General features: G+C 41.8%; 1 protein-coding gene across 1 annotated transcript in view; it reads right to left on the reverse strand.

The window, feature by feature from the left end:
- Positions 1 to 13,794, reverse strand: part of LOC114431889 (CMP-N-acetylneuraminate-beta-galactosamide-alpha-2,3-sialyltransferase 1-like) — a 58,912-nt gene extending 45,118 nt beyond the window's left edge. Inside the window, exon 1 of the mRNA XM_028399564.1 lies at positions 13,493 to 13,794. The gene's annotated coding sequence lies outside the window, so the exon portion shown is untranslated. The remainder of the gene's footprint in view (positions 1 to 13,492) is intronic.
- Positions 13,795 to 17,377: the final 3,583 nt, after the last annotated feature.

Consider the following 17,377-nt stretch of genomic DNA (forward strand, 5'->3'; position numbering starts at 1 on the left):
TTAGTGGACTATACAGCAGTAAGCTGGGGCAACATCCTGCAACAGACATCTATGGTGCAGAAATGTGTTTTTTCCAATTGGCTACCGTCACTCCATTCATTGCCGATGGTTTATTGTGGGTGCACATGTGTGCGCTGAGTGAAGAGTCCACATGTACCGGATATTTGAAACAATTTAATAAGACCCGGATCGGATAAAGAATGCCAGCACATGCAGCCTCTAAATGATCCAAAGGTGTGGATGTATAATTAATGAAAGCGTACACCATCCCTGTTATTGTGTAGTTATTCAAGTTGATCCATGAATAGACTAGGGCTTTTCAGAACCAATTGATCAGACAGCGACCACTGCAAACACTGTCATTAATCAGCTGTGCTGTTTCTTGATTACTGCACAGAGAACGTCCATTAAATGGCCTCTAACTCTTCAGCCATGAGAGTTTCAGTGTGTGGAGCTGGCTGTGTTCTGTTGTTTAAAAAGAATCCAGCTGTTGCTGGCGTACAATGAATGCTGGGATATTTAGCATGCATCCTACAGTAGCGCCAAAAAGAAAGACGCCTGTCATTTTTCACATGCACCTGACAAAGCATTTAAAATGTGACAGACTCGTATATAAATATATCATTTAAAGAATGTAGCCTCTCCCCTGTGACACACTGAATAAAGGTCGTAGCTTTAATAACAAGGTAGGCACCTCCTGTAACTCATAATTAAATTAACCATAGGAAGACAAGACTGATGTCAGAAATGGGTGATATGGTGGGGTGATGAACATCTCCATTTAGTGTGCATTTTGAAAGTTAAGCATTAATATTGAAAGGTCCAGAATAAAGGGAATAGTTAAGTTACTTATATGGTTTGAGTAAACTTTCTTCTGTATTCTCTGTTAGTTTGGTGTTATCGTGGAGATTACAATGGCATCCCCATCAGCAACAATTTTTGAGTCAGATTTTCATCTCTATACTTATATAAGTCAAAGATATAACACCCCCCCTCCAGCCCTCTTTCTCTAGCAGTTGTAAAATAATTGAGTGGCACCCTGCCGGCTCCATACATCCCCTGCATGTCAATGCAGGCGTGACTCCGTCAATGTCAATGTATTAATTGTCACAGTTATTACTATATGTCATGGAACGATAACTCACCCTGAGGTCATGTTTAAACGGGAAAACATCTCTTCACGAGGGGGAGGTGAGAGTGTTAGCGCTGCACTGTCAGGAAAAGCTGGACTGACTGGCTCTGACTGGTGATTATGATTGTGCCTGATTTCATCATGGTCACTTACAGTGGATAACTACAAAAATATTCAGTCTTTTGATGCACTCAGGAGGCAATAATTCACATTTTTGGAGATAGCAGAGGGAAAAAGGCGAGGTTGGTGCAGGAGAATGACTAGCCACTGGAGATAAGGAAAAGCTTGATAATAGTGGTATTATCCTCTAAGCTGATTACTATCCCCTATGAGTTGGATTGAGCTAATCTGACAAAGAGACCGTGTGTGTTTACTTGGATGATGGGAAAGTTTGAGGAGTCTTTTTCTAAGGAGTGGGGGTCAGTTGATTAACTGGATGAGCAGATCTGTCTGTCTCATTTCCGACATCCTGGGTTCTTTTTTTTTCTGAGGCTCAGCTTTGATAGCAACATCTGGGACACGAGCTTCAGAGGAGAATTTAGCCGTTTGATCAATGAAAATGAAAACTACACAGTCTGAAAACCACATGGGCGCTAGTTTGTGCTTCAGGTTGTAAGAAATGAGACGGAGTCGGTCATGCTGTGAAGCTCGGTTGGTGAGTCCAGCATAACAGCGAATCAAAGGTGGAGTAACACCAGCAGCAAATTCATCTCTCTGCTGACTGGATGTCCGCTTTGCACTTCCAACTGAGCTGTCCACCAACCTCGTCCACCTGAAAGTACATTTCTATACAAGCAGCTGCAGTGGTAGAGAGCAAGTCTGCAGATTTGCTTCGAAAAAAAGGGTCATAAAACTGTTGGTTTGAGCCATAGCAGGTGCTAGCTCCACCTCCAGCTGCTACAACAACACTACACTAACAATGTGGAAAAAATACTCATATTGCATATCAAACTAAACAGCAGAAACTCTGCTACAAGCACATATAAGTCTTATTTACACACATTAAACATAACACCGACACCATGCAAATTAATTATCAATCAGAATAAAACTCTCATATCAAAGTTGACCCACTTGCCACACTGTCAATCATTTTGGACATGCCATTTTCAAGCTGATGCCTTGAAAACAGGCATGGGGTGGAAAGGGTTAATACCAGCTCACCCCAACCACAAGTACAAAATGACATGGAAGTTACACTCAGGGTGGCCATTAAGCACCTCATAAACATATAGCCATGGTAACTAAATCCAGGAGTCCTGGGAAAAGGGTCTGAACCATCCACCACCCCTCCTAACAAGACTTTCACAAATTTATACAATAGCAGGGAAAAACTGGGCAATTTCTGTGTGCACAGAAAAAAAAATCACACTGATGCTCTACTGTTAACTATGTAATGACATATGTGGGGATTTTTCAAGCAGGACTGATGGAGTATTTTATATTGTTACTAAAGGATGTGGATGCTTCTCCAACCTCTGCCATGTTGTTTTCCCAGTTATGTTTTGGCGCAGAACTTTAAATCTGACCGTTAACTGGCCCGCCTGGCATTATAAAGCTGTGGCTTCTGGGTTGAAAAGGCAATTGGTCGAATGAGCATTCTAGGACTAACAATGTTACTGCTGCCAATGGCGCTGCTGGATGGGGCTAATGTTGTTGTGGATTCAGGCACATATACTTTTCTGCTGTTATTGGTTTGCTCCGTGGAAACGTGGTCAGAGCGGAGGCGGACTGAAAATGGAAATAAGTTTACATTTCAATCTGATCAGGCTAATTTAAAGTGCTGTGTAAGCAATTAGGACTGCATCAGAGTCAACATGGTGCATCCAGGAAATGTAATATAACTTCAATGACCACATTTATTTATATTTAGACTACTTAATGTGGGAGTGACATTTGGACATAAAATGTGGCACCGCAGATTGAATGCAAGCGTCTGCACGGACATCCATGCAACCACCAATTTGTTGTCTCCACGTCCGTCCAACATTGCATGTGGCAGAAAAACAAAGTGACCACTCAAAAGACTGTGTCATGAGGACTGTGAAGGGGAAATGACCCATACTTCGAGTCAAAAAAGGAAAATGTTAGCATGGTATCTCCATGTTGCATGTGTAGAACACCCTCTCCAAAATAATGCTCTCTACACACGCTGTAAGATGGAAATTGGCTGTGTGTGAGTGTATGGGGCTCCAGGGGTAGAACAATTGATCCAGCCACATAGCCGCCACTCCACCTAATGAAAATACCTGCTCCACATACTTATTCATTCCAGTCTGATGGAGCTATAGCTGTGAATATCTACTCTGTCTTAAAACTACAGCTAAACAATGAAAACGTTGTGTCATCATTAAACAGGAGCAGCAGAGAATACAGGGAGGCTTCTTAATAAAACATGAAGATATGCTGTACAGCAGCCGTACTTGGTGGGTTCAATCCTCGGTCTGGTTATCTCTTGAGATCTGGTAAAGCACCAGCAAGCTGTGTTAGAGAAGTTTCAATGCTTTCTAAGAATCAGCCTCAAAACTTCATAGTTTCTCAGCTTCTTTTGTATTAATCATTTTAATAACATATATATATTTATTAATATAGTAACTAATTAGGCTACACACATTCATTTCACCACATTCTGGCTGAATCGTGCAGAATTACCAGCGGTCCTAAAGACTCTGACAACGAAACTCCTCAAAAGAAGAAATTACAAGTGTCCCGTTCGTACAGCCTACTACACAATCATCAGATCAGAGGGTGGATATAATGTAGCGGCAGAATCTCGCCACGATCAGAAGTTTCATCTGAGATGAATGACTGTGCAGAAATGGGCACACCAGGGAGGCAAAGAGGCCAGCAGCAGTATTAACAACTGCAGTATATATGTGCACTGTGTGCTGGAATCCTGCTCCGCGGATATATCATCTCATTTGCATGTTTGCAAGGTTTCTGGGCTGTGCGGTCAGGTGGCAAGGCAGACGCCGCTTCTCCCTAAAAATAACATCCAGTTCATCTTAATTATGCAAGAGGATGCAACCGCTACTCCAAATTATTTGAAACTCCAGTTTGAACTTGGAATTTTTAACTCGAAGGAGGAAGAAGTTGCCGCCCCTCTGCTAGTGAACACAGAAGTCACTGTTAATAGTAGAACTTCCAAATAAAAATGACTATTTCCAATAGTTACAAATAAATAAGACAACAAAAAAACACTTAACTAAAATGCATTGCATGAGGTTCATTAATATCAATGTTCAAATGCATTTCACTATTTCTCAATAAACTATAGTTAAGGTGTCAAACTAACAACTAATACTACAGCTAATAGTTATTATTACATAATAATGTGTTTTATACTGAGGGAAACAATAGGATAGCAGGGCTCTACACACACAAAGCAATGCTGAGACGTACAGAGCCAGAATAATGGAATAAATCCTAATGCATGTTTTCAATAATAACTATAATTAACTCTCATTTATAATTTTTCTTCTTACCCCATTAGATATAAAACCTGAACATTAAATCAGAGCAGCCAAAGAAAGTTTTTCAAACAAAAACACTAAAGACACATATGACAAACTCAAAGAATATGTAAGAGAGTATGTACACACACACACGATTCACACACTGACTCCCTCATTGATGTCCAGGACAGACCTTCGGCTAACATCTGCTGTTGCTCCTGAGTTAGAATCCACATTGCATTACTCGTGTATCTATACAGCGAGTTAGTTAGTTAATTACACAATTACTAAACTCTAACTTGTGTTATGACAGCCTGTTGTCAATACAATAGGTGCTTCTAGGCAACTGGGCGTAGTGCGACCGTTGAGCACAGCACAGTGGGTTTTATGACCCTGATCATATTTTTTATGTAATCCCACACACCCTGTATTTTATTATATGATTAACATCCCCTTGTGTAACATCCTATTTATTTAGGATGAACCCCAGTACTGAATTGTCTGAGTGGTTCTCTCACTCTTATATCATCTAACACTGCTGCAAATCATCAGTGAGTAGGCTAATACCAGGCCACCTATACAATTTCCTGCTGATCAGTCACGTCTGAAATGATTTTGGATTGGGACAGCAGAAAGCTAACCACACTGCTGGCAGCTCTGAACTTTAGCACCCTGAGTTAACATTAACATTAGCTTCACAGTGTGACAAATTAAACTGCTTCACAGGTCTGCACCCTGGGGGCCTCAACTTCCAGCTTTTAAAGGTGACAACTTCAACAAATATGATTTTCCCAGAGTAACATTTTGACAGTTTTTATAAAGCACACCTATTCACTTTTAATTTCATCAGGTCAACAGTCAGCAACCAGGCCACCTAGCTTTGAATAGAGACCAACAACAGCTCATCTGGTCCTACCCAAAAGGTAGCAAAATGCCCCTGTGGGAACATCTGAATGTCAATATTTGACACAAAGAGTCTCATCAACCTCTTAAATCAAAAAGTGTAATAGCGACATTGGTGCAAAATGTATTCACACTTAGGGTGTTATGATTTAAAATGACTTTTCTATTAGCTTGCGTAACAGGAGGTACAAAGGCTGACAAAAGTCTGCATAAAGGTCTAGAGGAAAGGAGAGAGTGGAGGTGGGCAGAATTAGTGAATAGACATGAAAAATGATTACTTCTGCTATCAAAAGAAACATGTACTGGAGAACAGGCTCCATGTCAACATGTCCTCACAAAAACCCTTATTAACATTATGTCACATTTGCATTAACAGAACAATAATACAATCATATTGGCTGCTGTCATCTCATCATGACCCCAATTAAGCCAAAACAATCAGACCATCGAGAGGGTTTTACTCAGAAGTCCAAGGTTTGAGTGTTTTCCCTCGTTCTTAGGTTTTGTTTGATGGTTTGAAACAGGGTAAGGGGTTAGAAAAATATCTTAAAACACAGAAATGTGACCCCTAACCTAGTTTGAAGGACAGCAAAGATACCGGATTGAGTCAAGTGTGTGTGTGTGTGAATGTGCGTGCAATAGCTGGATTTGAAAATAGGTCTGAACATATTCGACATAAAAGCGATCCGGATTCGATCCCACTCTAGCTGTCTGAACGGGCTCTTTGTTGTATGGCCTGCTTGCACTATGAACACGAATTACAGCCGAGTACATTCACAGGCAACAGTTTTCATTATAGCTGCTGAAATGTCACAAATTAACAGCCGCCACTTCAGATTTGCACTTACTGTGTTGAGAGACGTTCACTTTGTGAAGTCCCAATTAAAGCCAAAAATTGCACTTCTCCAAATCCAGAAATATACATCTAAAAAGTGTCTTTGCTGAAGCCAGCAATGTGTTTAAAACACAATGAAAAATGAAGAGAAGTTTAACAAGGACACACGATAGCAGAGACACCAATCACAGTAAACAGCTCAGTAGTGCTGCTGTTCACTGTCATAATGATGGTCTGTAAGGACCCCCAAGGACAGTCAAGGGGAAGTGGCTGAATAAATGAGTGGGCACACAAGTGATTGCAGACCTTCTCATTCAGCATAAATTGCTAAATGACTTGGGGTAAGTAAACCCCAGTCATCATCGGTACCCAATCTGCCATGACTCTGGTATTCTTCTGTAAAGAACGGCATCGTGCCACCAGGCAGACAGGTGCTCTAGTCAGAGCGGACGGGAAGACGAATGGCTCCGAATACCGAGTTATTTGGAGGGAAAATCTACTGCCTTCTGGTACAAAAACACACTGCTCACATCGAAGAAGAATTTCATCCTTCAACTTGACAACAAACTGGAGCACACAGCTAAATCAGCAGGCAAGACAAAAAGATGGCCTTTATGCTGGACTTTCACATTTGTACTGAGGATTGATCTGAAATAGAGTGTGTATATATATATATATAAAACTGAGCAAAGAAATGAAAAACAATTCCTACATCCAGACTTCAGAAGGTATCTAAAAAGTTCATGGGTAATATCAAAGCAGAGAGTGTCCACAGTTATATAACTGCGACGTTTTCCTTTTTCCATTTTCGACACATTGTCAGAAATTAGCTGCTTCTCATTTCTTTACCTTTTGCTCGTTACTTCGGCGTATCAGAATGAGAATGAAAAAAATCGGGTTTGATTTAATAGGTTTTCATTTCAGCCTTGAAGGCAATAAAAACTGGAAAATTACAAAGAGCCTGTACACTTCTGATACCCATGGTGTTTCTACAGACGGATATATCTCCAATTCTGATTACAGAATTGAATTGAAGACAGTAATTATTCATAAGCATTATAGAAGCTGACTGGCATGTGTGTGGTGCACTGATGAAGACCTGCACCTGAACTGATGTGTTTCAAGGACTTGCCTTGGATAGAACCAAGAGAAACTTGAGAAAATGCATGCTGTTAGTTTCTGACTAATGATCAGTTCTCAGCCATATCTTCTGTATTCCTAAGACTGAAATTAGAATGTCAATATCTGTGTAATGCCTGTCCATTAAAGAGGCTTTCATCCATATTTCTAACATAAAAAATATATAACATTCTATGTGTTTGAGGGGAAAAAAAGCTTATTTTCTGGCCTGAAAGCAGCAAGAAAATCCTCCTTCAGGTTAAATCCACAATACACTGACCCTGTTCTCATCTACAACAAGCTTCTCTGCCATTTTCTTATCTACAATCAGTTCACTGGCCTTGACCACTACTGTTATTTTCCTGTGAGAATGGGCTCTTAATGACAAAGTTAGCAATTAGCCAGTGCACAGTGTGGGACATTTAGAAGCTAATGAGCCAGATGCTTCCCTCAGGTGCTGCTGGACACACACGGAGCTTAAAAGAGAATACCGCACTTATAATTATTATGAGGTATAATTTTTTTTATATAAAACTGCAGCTCTGTAGCTCTTTTCATATTTTTTTAAAAACACATTCATCACTGGGACAGATCGCAATGTGCCAGACTGCTGAGCCACCTGCAAAAGTGATTTTGGGCTGGTAGTAACACAGTGCCATCCACTTCTGTCTGTCCACCACACATTAGAGCTCTGCGCCAGCAGCAATGACTGTGGAGGAGAGACTAGAGAGAAGGTGTATGTCAACAGCTGCACTATATGGAGAAAAACAAATACAAGGCAATATTGCTGGAGGAGCTTTGATTCCTGACAACAGTTTGTTGGTTGGTGCAGTATGTACATTGTGTGTAGGACTGAGTGGTCACATTCTATATGCTCTTCATGCACCCAATGCTTATGTACAGTGGTTCTCATTTGCTCTAACATGCACTGTGAGCTGTAAGGTCTTATATAGACAGGTGTGTGTCTTTCCTAATCAAGTCCAATCAGTATCATCAACACAGCTGGACTGGATGAAGGTGTAGAACCATCTGAAGGATGATCAGAAGAAATGGACGCACCTATATGTGAGTGTCACAGCAAAGGCTCTGAATACTTAGGACCATGTCATATTTCACATTCGTTTTTAATACATAACATGTCAACAATTCTGTGTTTTTCTATATATGGGGTCAATATAGGGTGCTGTGTGTACGTAGATGACTGATAATTGATTTGTATGGTGTTGGAGTTATGTTTGATGTGTGTAAATATGACTCATATGTGCTTGTAGTATAGTTTCTCCTGTTTGATTTGATTTGCAATATGAGTATTTTTTACATTAGTGCAGTGCAGGGTTGAAAGGGTTAATGAGGAAAATGAAAAATGAACCTAAATGATGTTAGCAAATTGCTGCAATATAACAAAGAGTTAAAAACAATTAAGAGGGTCTGAATACTTTCCGTACCCACTGTATCTTTTTACAGCAGATACAGTGTCCATCACATATTTTATTCTGAATAATAAAGCTGTGTATGCAACTAAAGTATTTAATTAATTAATTAATTAATGGAAAAAATAGAAGATGTTCTTAGGCATAGCTGAAGGTCTCTTTTTTGAACTCAGGCATTGAAAGGTATATTCAAATAAGCAGCTCATTATAAGCCTTAATCTGAAGTTTGGCTTGTCTCAGGTATTCTAAGTGCTCCGGTGGTTAAGCAAAGAGGAGTATTTACATTTCTCCCACTCATTATTCCTGAAATGACCTCCAGAGCAAAAATGAAGCTACACTCTGTAACTCAGTGGTCCAGTCAAGGAGAAGTCCCTTTCTCTGAGCAGAGCTGCTGTTTCCATACTATGTTTAATTAATGAACAGTTATTAACGATGGCTGCAGCGGAGCATTAGGGGAAGTAATGATTCTACTGTCGGTAATTACAACAGTGATAGGCCTGTTTATTATGATTAGTCTGCTCTTTGTGTTGTTAGTTATGACTTATTTTCCACATATTTTTAAAGTGACATCTGCATTATTTCTTACTGTTCGGATGTAGAACGTGCTTGTTGTTGAACACTGTATGTGCACTGTAATACTGTATGCAAGCTGACATCAAAACACATATGCTGCTAAAGCTCTTGGCCTAAACACAACAGTTCCTAGAAAAAATAAACGGCAACAACAACAAATCACACAGATCCACATCACCCTCTGCTCTGCTGTACGACACATTCTGCCTAAGGCTGATAACACAACACAGTTACGGCACAGTTCTACAGCACTTCTCTCTGCTCTATCCATCAAGATGTGGTGTGCTGTCTAAATCCTGCTTTACATCTCACATTTCCATTGTGATCAAAGCACAAAGAGGTGACACATGGGAATTGGTGTGAACTTTAGATACTGGGGCCGCGAGACAAAACAAAGCTATTGACTTTGTTGTGTGGAAAGACAAAGGTCTTTTGTCCTCCGGAGCATGGCGATGCAAGGCACATTTTATCTGGAGGTTTGCTTGTGTCGTACACAGGGTCGCACCTGTTTTGTAAGGACAAAACAATATGATTCCTGTGGTCTTGGACCAGTTAGTCAAGATTTATGGGGGTCATGGGTGAAGATGACGAACAACCACCTGACAGTGTTCGGCTTGCTGTGTGACTTTCTGGTGTGGAGTTTCCAATTCATTGTGAAAAGCAGCTGCGCTATCTTCTGATTAAATCACTGCCTTTTCTCCTTGGTGAAGACTTAATGTGGATTCTGTTTCAGGAAAACCTTTCGCTCTGATTGATTTTCAAATGTGGAGTGTATCACGTGATTGTTTGCTGGAACACATTTTTTTATTGCTATTGTTCATAATCACGGGCTAAACGTATTTTTTACACAGGTAAACAAACCTGAGCAGTGTGTGCAGAGTGTTGATGTGCAGCCACCTCACATCTCCCCACGGTGTTAGAAAATGAGAAACAAAAGAGGTGTGACGCGTGACGACGTGTGCATCAGAAGGTTACGCTAATTTTTCTGAATCTTGTTTCCATGCTTCAAAACGCTTGTTCAGCCACTTGGCTTGCAATACACCTTTGTTGTTATTTTTTTCACAGCCACCATTTTGGCATGTCGCACACATTTCAGCCACTTTTCCTGCCTCTCTCTCTCTCTCTCTCTCTTCTGTCTGCCTTCTTTTAAGGGGCCGTATCCACATAATGCCAAGGCCGCCGTTTTTTGCTGGGAGCACCTGGTGTGTTAAAGGCTAGGCCAGGTGGTACACAGCTTTGACTGCCAATTAGAGCAGTGACCATGTGAGAGCTGCCCGAGATAACTTCTAATTAACAATGGACCTCGGAGGCATAACAATTAGCCTTTCCTTCAAATAAACCTACAAAAAGGGATGCATGTGGTGCACGCTGACAAAATCTTTTTTTTTTTCTGTTCTGTTGGCAAGCAAAGACCCTACTGAAGACAAAATAAAAAGAACCACTAATCCTGAGCAAAGCTTTGCACGGTGATAGTCAATGTATGAGTCTATTTAAGTGAAGGATGAAGCTTTTTGTGTGTGTGTGACAAGGTCAGAGATGCTGCATCCCTGTCAGTATGACTGTAAGGAGAACAAAAAGGTAGAGAAGATGCTTAGCATTGATGATGATACCTGACGGATGAAAGCACAATGTCAGGCTAACTGAAAACGATTAGGACAGCGGGTGGGACAATTTGGAGAGAACAGTTCACCACAAAAAAAAAAAAAAGATGAAAGTCAAGGTCGGAGCATGCGAAGAAGTGGCAGGAAAACTCCTGACGATGTTATGGTGATGTGGAGTTATGCAGCTAGGGAGAAACATCTGCCGCACGATACGGTGTGGTTTTACATAATGCATCAGCTGTGGAGTCCCTTCCTCCACTCCTCCAAAGGCACCTGCCAATGAGCATTATCAAACGAGCAGTGGCAGATAAAAGCTGCGCAGTAATTTGACAAGCCTAATTGCAGGACTGATGTGTAGTCTCGACGTTGCTGATTGCGCTGGGGAGAGATTACGACAGCGATCACAGGATGGCTTTCTGTTGTTGTGGAGGCAGCTGTGTTTAAACTGTCATTTTGTAATCATCCGTGATAACCTCCCAAGTAGGGAACAACATTTTAGCCAAGATATAGTAAGATGCTGCTTAATAAAGTGACACGCGCTGTGGAAACCATGTATTCTCCACATGTGCGGAGAGTATAAGAAGTCTGCTCATGCTTTAGGGGGGGAAGAAAAGAATTGGTGCTGAGGTGTTTCTTGGAAAATAGCCAGGACTGGTAAGTGGAAACAGAGGGCAAATCAAAAAGCCCAGGAGAAGTCCAAGGGGAATACTTTGAAGGAAAAAAGACAGTGTGTGACAGAGCTGACAGGCCTGCACTAAAAGACACTAACTATTAGTGAAATATACTTGTACATGCAGACCACCGCTCTGGGGGCTGGAAACATTTTTGCTGTAGCCTCGGCACTCTTGGTCCCAGACCTCCTTGTAAAGTCGTGTACTTAAAGGGGTCTGATTGGGTCTGTGGTGAGCCAGGGGGATTCCTCTGTCTGGGGCTAAGAGTCTGAATGCCAGAGCTGAATAACTGATTACACTAAAGCCTGCGCTGACTTAACTCAGCCTTCACACTGCAGCAGATAAAGACTGAAGGGAAAATACCTTGCAGGAAAAAAGATTTGAAAACTGGAAGTGGGCTTGTTAGAGAAACTCGCACAAACTTCGAATGAGCCATTTGGCGCCCTTGTGGACCGCTTTTGCGTTTCTGTACGCCGCAGCGTGCTTTGAAGTGGAAACGGCAGCCTGACCGCAACTGCGGTTTCATCAGACTTTTCCTTGCGGCGTGTCTTCATCTGGCTGGCAGCTGGTGAGAGTTGCCGTGATTCACTGTGACTCATTGCCTCTTCCGTGCGCCATTGTTAAAGACGAGCCCACAGAGGACCCCTCGTTCAGAAGAACCGCACTTCTTTGTGTATATACAGATGAGAGAGGTGGCGCTGAAGACTGTCCGAATTATCCAGACGATGCACGCTTCTCTCAAAATAGCTCCTCTATCTTATATAGTGTAGCAAATGGCAATTGCTTATGGCAACTACATTTTCCAGATGTAATTGGGTTCGTTAATAATGGATGCCACCAAAGCACCCCCATCTCCATCTCTGCCACCCTCCATTCTAAATACTGCAGCACAGTCCACCCCCCAAGGTCATACCATCCAATCTGATTGGAGATGTGATGAGGAATGTGGCTGAGCTAATGTATTCTACTTGCTTATTATTTATAATGGCAAGGAGAGGAAAATTAACCGGTGTGCCACAGACACCTTCATTAGTGAATGAGGTGACATCTCATACACAACAGAGGGGGGGATCATTATGGAACTCATAACCCATAAACCAGGAGTTTATACTAACACTGAGATATTACACCGACAAGCAAACACATAGTGATTAATGTTCCCAACAAATTAAAAGGATTTCTGTCAGAGGAAATTGTTGTTTTAGTCTCTGCTTCCAGGACAGGAGGGGGGATATCTCCCTCCTGCACACACTCTCATATATTCAACAGTTGCTCAAGCTTGTTTCAAGGCTGTATATACATTTTTTTCAAACAAGTCTGAGAGATAAGCACTGCCAGCAGCCCCCTACCAAAGAATCTGAGGCCGAGAAATCCAAACCAGCCCTAAAAAAAAGAGACGAAGTTTCTCAACAGGACAATACAGTGTGAGCCGGAGGCGGCTGGAAACGTTCAAAACGAGGACATTTACGCACAGAAGCGCTTGAGATCTAAAAATGCGCCGACGCGAATTATGAATTATAATTACTTGTTTTCCACATGAAGGGTTTTAAAATACAAAAAATATATTTAAGTAAAGAAAAACATGCAGGTGAGGGATGCAGATCATCATATTATGCAGTAGGAAGTTACAGTGCAACACCTGGTTAGCAGCACTTTAAGACTTTAAGCCTGCATGCGCGCTCCGTTAAAGGTACTCAGCTTAAAAGCTATAATTAGAATATAAAGTGATACTGTTTATAGAGTTTAAGAGATGCGTTATGTTTTGTTACTCACCTAAAAGTCGATACCGAGCCAGGTCCTGGCGTCTCTTGTGCAGCAGCGGCAGCTCCGCGGAGAGGCAGAAAGCGAGCCCGGCCACAGCTCTGAGGGGAAAACGCGCTCCAAACTGGCAACCTCGCACCGCTGCCTCTTTGAAAACACCGGGAAGAGGTTTACTCACCTCCTGCAACATGCACATTCATGCGTTATTTCTCCCCAGTCTCTCTCTCTCTCTATGTATATATACAGCGAAGCAGCACCAGCCGGAGGAAGTGGAGGAGGATGGCTGGGAACAGTTGGCTCCGCGTATGGGAAACCGTTACTTGCAATGAGATGCATGCGTTTCCAATCCTGAGCGCTGCTGACCATGAGGGGCACAACACTGCTACGCCCCTCAGCATCCTTACTCACACACATGCGTTTGTTTGGCAGGCGTGACCAGGTCGTGTGCTAGCCTATAGTGCTGCAGGAATTCATCGTGGGCTCAATAGCAATAAAGAATTGATCTCATCATGCTATTTAATGTCTTTCATCCGTTTCTTTTACTGTAATTGCAATGGGTTTATATTAGACCTATTAAACATTAAGAATAAGTGACACGCTTTGAATGATAATATCCAATATCATACACCACTCTAATAATACTACAGTGCCCTGAAGGGTTACTACTAAATGTCTGATCCATCACATGTCTGTATCTGTGTGCTTTCCTTCTAAATTTGCTTACAGGATCCCTACAGCTGGTTTCCATAAGTGCTCTGACTAATAGGATAATAGAAGTGACTGGCAGCTTAACTGCAGTGAGTCTAAAGCAGAGTGTGCTCACCCAAGCTAAAGTTCACTCAACCATAATAGCCTGAGGCGTGCAGAGACCTGTTGGTCAGATTTATCCCCTCAGCTATAGGCCACTGCTTACCTTTACTCACCCCAGAGAGTAAAATAAAAAAACGCTCTGAAATCAGTTTCTACAAAGTGAGTTCTGAGTTACTGTACATTTTCGTGTATGCCTGCATTTCTGTAGCATGCCATGTGGCAGCCCCCCCCCCCAAAAAAAGGCCCCTGGGACCCCTGAGAGCCAGTGTTTGCATGCAGATAAGTTAATCGTTTGATAGAACATTTCCTGGTTCAGATTTGCATGCTGTCTTAGGTTCAACAGATGGGTGGGCACTTGGCTGGATGGGGACTTGACTGGCCAACTGAACATGCTCGGTGGAATGACGGCTGCTGGCAGCATGTCTGTGTGTGTGTGTAGGGGTGTCAGATGGGAATGAAGAGTGTGAAGAGAGTGGGGGGGGGGGTATTTGCTTTGGTAACATCTGTGGTTGTAATGGAATGAGGATTGGATGGCATTTTGGACAAACAGCGGTTCACAATGTTGTGTTCAAAATATCAGTGGCACTCCATATGTCCATATGTTTTCTTTAGTTTGACCAGATGTACTAGTTTATTTAGCATAGCATCCATTTCCTTAGCAAAGAAAAACGTACAAGTGGCATAATATATTTTCTGTAGTGTCCTTTGACCACGCATGGCGGAGTGGGTGGAGTCCCCGTGGGCAGCCCAGGACACACCTAGTGGAGGCCAGGACTGATGACCGGCCATCTCCACTCCCTCTATTGCTAATGCAGTGAATACAATTTCATAACATTAAAACGGTAACCAGCTTTGTTTGCAATACCATGACCAGAGCTGTACTCTTGACCCTGTGCATTCATGCCATTGAACAGAAAATGTCTGCAATTCACTTCACAAGGGCACTCCTGCAAAACTCCTCTATAAACAGGAATGAGTGGAACTAAATAGCTAAACGTAATATTTAGTCTGTCAATTAAGATCACCACTGATTAAGACAGGAAATCCCTCTTGGATAGCAGCCATAGTCCTCAGATATACACTATATGTCTGCTGACATGAGTGACCAAGATATCCAGAAAGTTGATTTACAAGTGGGGGGGTGTTTTGGTTCAGCAGCAGCATACATATACAGGCAGGTCATCCATCTTTATGTACAGTCAATGAACAGTGTCATAAATTTAAACAATGAGGCAGCCAACTAATAATCAATTATTTAATCAATTTTTTCTATTAGTTTTTTTTTAAACCATGTCAATTATTTGTTGCCTCCCTTGACCCCATTTATTCTGAAATGCCTCTACATATAGGGCCCCTATGGAACAGAGAGAGGGAGCTGGATCCACAAATAAAAGCTCTCTGCACACACTGAGCTCTTTGAAAATGTATTTTTTAAACATGCTCTTGGTGGTTTCAATCTAAAGAAATAAGGCTTAATCAAAAAATCATCAGTTGATGATCCGCATAGAAGACCAGTGCAGACATAGCTAGTAGAAAAAGAAATAAATACATTAGCAACAGGTTCTGATTCACACTACTACTTACTTAAAGTAGTACTACATACTTAAAAATTAAGGCTCAGTTTATTTGTAAGAGAATGTAAACTTACCAGGATCCAAAAGAAGCTGACAGCCTCAGCCTGATGTCTGACACCAACCAGCAGAAGCAGCTTCCACAGGCCTGTCAGGAAGCACAGGTGAAAGACGTCGGGGTAATGGCGGCTCTATTCCACAATACATGTTGTAGCTTGTGATTGGACGAAAAGCACACATGTGACCGATACAAAACAAAGTCATTTCCTTTTGGCAAACTTTTTGACCTTTATAAGCAAAACAAAACAACACGTTGTTCAATCCATTATTTATTGAAGGAAATGTTTAGTGAAGGCTAAATTACGACACAACTTTCTATGAAGGCTGCTTTTCAAAAATCTGATTGACCCTTTCATCTCTCGATTGACAGCCTCGGCTCATTTACTCTCAGTGGTGCTCTCTCGTCCCCAGGTCATGAAATTTTAATGTAGGGGAATAATGTCAGCTTGTAATTACTAAAAAAAAAGGGGGGGGGGGCAAGATTGGATTAGTGCACTTTCTGCAGCACTGCCAGTGTTACTTAGAAGGCCTGGGTACGGGCCAATCAATATTGTGAACATTAGCAATTCCCCTCAAATGCTAGCCTGGAGATGTTTAATTACCAATGAATGGAAGATAGATTCTGTGGTCTTCATCAGGATTGTCGCTTTATGACTCGGGAAAGGGGGGGGCGGTATACAGTCAGCATTTGCATCATTTTATTTTGTCATTAGACAGTGACTGTGTCAGTGACTGTGTGTAAGGAAGTATATAAAAAAAGTGAATGTACAGCATATGCAATAAAAGAACATATTACAAGGCTTTGAATCGATGTTTGCATGCAGTCTTACCATGTCTGACATTAGCCTGGCAGATTAAATGAACTATTAACTTAAGGTTGGCTCGTGTTGAATCCTCAGACAGCAGTAAAGTCCGTTCTGTGTGTATAGAGACAAATAACAGATGGAAAATGATGATCATTCCAGAAACAATACTAAAAACAAAAAAAAGTTCAGTGCCGTACACAACATGAAACGTGTATGTGTGTGTGTGTGGGGTTTTTTTTTACACACAGGGTGCGATTCATGCTGGGCTTCAGCTGCAGTATATGTGCGCCAAATAGCAATATCTCCCAGCATGAGGCGTATAGCCCTCTGGCAATATCCTTCTCACATAGAGCCAAGGTCACTTGGCTAACTACAGTATCTCATCTCACAATGCAAAAAGATTACCCGTTTATTGTCCTACTCTCTGCTGAGGTGGGGGGGGGCTTCCTCACAAACTCTTCAACAGACCCTCCATCATCAAGTGCTGTCAACTCCAAGCTTGCGTGCCCTTATTCTCGCTGATTTCCAGATGCACACCTAATTACACCTGTGGAGAAATGGACCGCAGAGCTTTTTTGGCTCATCTCCACAGTTGGGTCTTTTCACCTCCTCCTTCTTCCTCCCACTCATCCCCTTTTTCTCCTTCACTT

This window comes from Parambassis ranga, chromosome 2 (genome assembly GCF_900634625.1).
Source record: "Parambassis ranga chromosome 2, fParRan2.1, whole genome shotgun sequence".
In the NCBI taxonomy this organism is placed as follows: domain Eukaryota; kingdom Metazoa; phylum Chordata; class Actinopteri; family Ambassidae; genus Parambassis; species Parambassis ranga.